At 48.3% G+C, this 6000-nt stretch overlaps 1 protein-coding gene across 2 annotated transcripts in view; it reads right to left on the reverse strand.

Annotated features, from left to right (window-relative positions):
• The window catches only part of RHBDD1 (rhomboid domain containing 1), a 116565-nt gene extending 111412 nt beyond the window's left edge, over window positions 1-5153 (reverse strand). For both annotated transcript variants that reach the window (XM_075340766.1, XM_075340767.1), the window contains exon 1: window positions 5075-5153. The gene's annotated coding sequence lies outside the window, so the exon portion shown is untranslated. The remainder of the gene's footprint in view (window positions 1-5074) is intronic.
• Window positions 5154-6000: the final 847 nt, after the last annotated feature.

Raw genomic sequence — 6000 nt, forward strand, 5'->3', positions numbered from 1 at the left:
AAACTAAGTGAAATCGCTAAAATCAAGGACTCTTCCCATACATCATGATGCCCATACATAGTAAAAACCTGTTGACAGATTCCTTTAACCCCTTCCCGACATATATAATGTATAGTTACATCATATTTTGGGTCCCTGACTTAAATGCTTGCACATCTCAATCTCTGACAGCGGCAATTTTTTTTATGTGTTGAAAGGGGAGTGCGTATTCCACATGACTGTCGGCACACCCGTGATGTGATCATCACACACACAATACAATGCACGCGCCATTACCCCTCCCCCCCACACACACACACACACACACACACACACACACACACAATACAATACATCCCCCCATCACCCACTACATACACACACACACACACACACACAAATACCATGCACCCCCTCATTACCATCTCCCCACGCACAATACAATGCACCCCCCTCCACCCCCCCAAACACACATACACACACACAATACAATGCACCCCACATCACCCCATACACACACACACACAAAATACAATGCACCCCCCCATCACCCCCTACACACACAGACACACACAAAATGCAACCCCCCCATCTCCCTCCACACACACACACACACTGCACCCCCCCATCACACCCCCCCACACCCCCCCACACACACACACACAAAATGCACCCCCCCATCACCCCCTACACACACACACACACAATGCACCCCCCATCACCCTCTACACACACACACAATGCACCCCCCCCATCACCCCCTACACACACACACTACAATGTACCCCCCATTACCCCTCCCCACACACACACACACAATACAGTGCACCCTCCATTACCCCTCCCCCCCACACACAATACAATGCACCCTCCATTACCCCCTCCCCAGACATAATACATTGCACCCCCCCATCACCCCCTGCAGACACAAAATACACTACCCCATCACTACACACTCCTGCCCCCCCCCCTGCCCCTTGCTAGGTACGCCCATGCCCCGGAGTATAAACTGAGCAGCACTGCGGATGGGATCTTTATGTGTAATTATGCTGCACCAGCAGGTTTTATCCTGTGTTTAAAGGGAATCTGTCACCTCCCTGGTTTTTGCTACCTTATCTGAGAGCAGCAAGGTGTAGGGGCAGAGAGCCTGATTCCAGGGATGTGCACTTCCTCGGCTGTATGTTTGTTTAAATAAATTATGTTTAATCAGCAGGAGATTATCGCTGACTTGCTGATCACCTCACCACTGATGAGCAGCTCTCTGTCAATATACATTGTACACCAAGAGTTTCAAATCAGTGGTGTGGGCGGGATATACATTTTAAGATTGGTAAATCTTCAGCACAGAAAACTTTGATTGTGATGCAGCTGCTACACCAATTGAAGAAGCACTCACACTGAGTTTTTTATTCATTAGATGTGTATATAATGTAGTGAGTGTGTTATTATATTCACCTTGTGCTCCCCTTCTCAGTGACATCACAGCTCTGCAGACTCAGAGGACCAGGGATCACTCACACTGGTGTGTACACTGGACGAATGCTATCTGATGTTGTGTCGGATTGCACCCGGCCAAATAATATGCGCTTTTTTGTCTCATGCAGATTGCAGTCCATTATACACCGAAACAGATAATGGAGAAGATGGAGAACTAAGTTCTGTCTTCTCCTCACCCATCCTCTGATTGTTGCATGCAAGAGAACGGAAGCACCGGAAACTGACACTCGGCTGAAACTCTAATCCGAGTTTGAGGAGTGTGTAATTTGCATAATCCTTCCACTTCTCTTGCATGAGGGAATATACGCAGTGTGAGCGAGCCCTCACACTGTGCTCTGGGAGACCCGAAAGTAGCATTGACATTTTAAGTCTATGGAGAGTCAGAACGAGGCTCAGAACGAGACTCCATAGACCTTCACTGTAAAAGAGACTTCCGGCTAAGCACCTCTTCACACATCCATATAAAAAAAAAAAAACACACTTGTTGCGCGGTACGTTTTGGAAATCCGTATGGCCGTCTGTATGTGACACGTCCGTGTGACTGGAACAAAAAGGCATGATGCTGAAATGAATTGTTTTTTATGTGTCAAAGATGTGAAAAGTCAGAAAAAGCACAGGTACAGCAGCAGCTACGGGCTGCAATCCTCAGCTGTACCTTGGCTGGTTTTGAAAAACAGCTGATTTTTTTAAATTATTTGAATAATAAATTTAAAAAAATGGCGTAGAGTCCCCCTCATTTTCAAAACCAGTCAAGGGACAGCAGACAGCTGAGGTCTGATAATATTAGAGCCATGGTTATTTGGTCCTTCCCAGCCTAAAAATAGCTGACTGCTGCCACCCCAAAAGTGGTGCATCTATTAATCTCACCAAATCTGGCACTGTACTGCTCTTCCCAGCCTAAAAATAGCAGTCCGCAGCCATCCCTGAAGTGGCGCATCCGTGAGATGCGCCACTTCTGGCACTCTACTCAGCTCCTTCCGTTGCCCTGGTGCGGTGGCAAACGGGGTAATATATGGGGTTGATGCCAGCTGTGAATTGACAGCTGGCATCAAGCCCTGGTATTAGTAATGGCTGGGCGTCTATCAGTATCGAGAGAGGCGGTTGCTGTGACAGCATGAGTTCTTCGCAATTCATTGTTGCCACCTCTCGCGATACTCCATGCGAGAACCAAGGCGAGCAGTGAACCGCAATGAACTCAAGACATCACTGCTCGTCACTACCCGTGACATAGTAGCGTGTGACCCACATGCTGTGACCTGTGGTCACTTCATGAGGTTATTGTAGTTCACTGCTCGTGGTGGTTCACATTCTACTGTGTGCCCCCGCTTCTCTAACTTGTGGAGACCTCATCAGGTCATCGCAGGTCACTGACGTGGTTCTCACATAGGATTACGGCAGACCTGGATAAGGGATTTTGCAGGGAAATAAATTAGTGTCTCTTGCCTTTATTTCTTTACAAATTTTTTCTTTTTATGTCTTTCAAGTTCACTTTTGGGGAACGTCGTAGGACCTCGATATAGATTACAGTGGACCTTTTCTTTGCTAAATTTAAAAAATAATGGTGAACGAGGGCTGTAGTTGGGGGGTATTTTTTAAACAATTTTTTTCTTTTTCCAACTACTGGATTAGTAATTGGGGTGTCGGCTAGACACCCACCCATTACTAACACCAGGGCTCGATGCCAGCTGTCACTTCACAGCTGGCATCAATCCCATATATTACCCCGTTTGCCACCACACCAGAGCATCATGAAGAGCTGAGTAGAGCGCCGGAAATGGAGCATCTCATGGATGCACCACTTCTGGGGCGGTTGCGGGCTGCTATTTTTAGGCTGGGAAGGGCTAAATAACCGTGGCCCTTCCCACCCTAATAATATCATCCCCCTGTGTCTTATGTTCTTTGACTGGTTTTGAAAAAAATGGGGAGACCCTACGCCGTTTTTTTTAATTATTTTTTCAAATAATTAAAAAATCAGCATGGGATCCCTTCTATTTTGTAAAAATAGTCAAGGTCCTGCTGAAGGTTGTAGCCCGCAGCTATTGCTTTACCTGTGCTGGTTATGAAAATTAATAGGGAACCCCAAGTCTTTTTTTTTTTTATAAATTACATTAATTCTGCTAACTAGCTGTACAAGCTATCTAGCTCTATTTATCATCTATCTATCATTTATCTATAATTTTTTTCTAGCTTTGCACATCTTTTACACCAAGAAAACCATGAGTCTGAGCACACGTCCTTGTTTTGACATGGACCATGGGTCTGTGTGGAGTATACGCATGTCCGTATGCTGCACATGGAGACATGTCCATTCTCTGCCGGCAGCACGCTGCCACACGGACCACACACTTATGTGAGCCATGTGAGATCAGTGTGACACGGGCCGGAGAAAACACAGGTTAAAATCAAAGAATTTTCTATACTCACCTGTCTCCAGTGCTGCTGCCTCTGCTGTTACTTCAAGGCCCGCTCATTATGCTCATTGCATATTCACTGGCCCGTGGACCCGGAAGTAACAGCAGCGCAGGAGACAGGTAAGTATACCAGCTCATGCTGTCTATGTACTATCTGGATGTCACAGGGATAGCACACAAAGAGCACCAGGAACACACACACACAAGGACACATATATGCATATACACCACGAACCGTGGTGTGTTTTGCACAGAGATGTGAAAGAGGCCTAAGAAGAAGAGCAGAACGCCGCTGGATCCTGTAGAAGATGGCGGTAGGTGAGGATATTAGTATACCCACTACATTAAATGTACATTACACAGATTTAATTATGGTAATTAAAAAAAACTTGGAGTGCTTCCTTAAACTAAGTGATACATCCCTAGAATCAGGGTCTCAGTCCCTACATTTTGCAGCTGCGAGATTTCCCTTGACATTTACACAAACAGACTGCTGAGGACTGTGCTGAAGACACAAAATGCCTATACTATTGGGAGAAATAGCACTCGCCCCATTCACACAGAACGATGGGAGAGGACACTGCAAGGTCTCTGGTCTGACATAACATAATATAACATATAATGCACAATAATATAATATAACATATAATAATGCACAATAATATAACACTATAATATAAAAGACCCCAATAATATAATGTAACAGTGTGTGTACCCCGGCCACTGCACAAAATACAGAACACGTGAGAACAGGAACATCCGTCCTATCACCATTGTCACACATTACACGGGCTGGCCACTAGGGGTGCTGCCGCCACTGATCAGCATTGTCACACAATACACGGGCTGGCCACTAGGGGTGCTGCCGCCACTACCGCACATTAATGACGCATGCGTGCAGCCCCTGAATGTAGCCCTGCGGTCCCGCTGTGTGTTCCCGTCTGTGTGGCAGGACACAGCAGGAGCGGCGCTGGCTGGCACAGTATGGCTGCAGCCGCTGTGTCTGTGGGGTGTTGTACTATGGCTTCCGTAACTTGTCACCACCACGTTGTTGCATCATTAGTAACCCCTGCCTGCGTAGTCTACTATATTACAGTGAGGGATTACCACCTTGTACGGGACCCCGTAGCTTCACACCACACGGCAAGTTACCGCGATGCCGGCACACTGAGACGTAACATTCTAACCTGAGAACTGGAACTCTGCCTCTAGTACCAGGGAGTGACCATGGGGGAACAGCAACGGAGACTACATGTCCCATCCTGCTTTGCGATAAACGTTCGAATAATCTTTATTGAAAACGTAATTAACAGAACATTGTAAATCGCACACATCTATGGTGTATGCCTGCTGCACAGCTCCTCTGCCTGCTGCACAGCTCCTCTGTCTGCTGCACAGCTCCTCTGTCTGCTGCACAGCTCCTCTGTCTGCTGCACAGCTCCTCTGTCTGTGCACTGTTTCACTGCCTGCTCCAGGTTCCACTGCACTGCTGCTGTTTCCTTCAAACTCCACTGCCTGCTCCAAGCTCCCCAGCCTGCTGCACGGTTCCTGTGCTTGTTCCAATCTCCCCTGCCTGCTCCTCTGCCTGCTCCAGGCTCCTCTGTCTGCTGCACGACTCCTTTGCTTGCTCCGGGCTCCTCTGTGTGCTGCACGACTCCTTTGCTTGCTCCGGGCTCCTCTGTCTGCTGCACGACTCCTTTGCTTGCTCCAGGTCCTCTGTCTGCTGCACGACTCCTTTGCTTGCTCCGGGCTCCTCTGTGTGCTGCATGACTCCTTTGCTTGCTCCGGGCTCCTCTGTCTGCTGCACGACTCCTTTTGCGTGCTCCGGGCTCCTCTGTCTGCTGCACGACTCCTTTGCGTGCTCCGGGCTGCTCTGTCTGCTGCACGACTCCTTTGCTTGCTCCGGGCTCCTCTGTCTGCTGCACGACTCCTTTGCTTGCTCCGGGCTCCTCTGTCTGCTGCACGACTCCTTTTGCGTTCTCCGGGCTCCTCTGTCTGCTGCACGACTCCTTTTGCGTTCTCCGGGCTCCTCTGTCTGCTGCACGACTCCTTTTGCGTTCTCCGGGCTCCTCTGTCTGCTGCACGACTCCTTTGCTTGCTCCGGGCTCCTCTG

This window comes from Anomaloglossus baeobatrachus, chromosome 3, assembly GCF_048569485.1.
Source record: "Anomaloglossus baeobatrachus isolate aAnoBae1 chromosome 3, aAnoBae1.hap1, whole genome shotgun sequence".
Taxonomy (NCBI): domain Eukaryota; kingdom Metazoa; phylum Chordata; class Amphibia; order Anura; family Aromobatidae; genus Anomaloglossus; species Anomaloglossus baeobatrachus.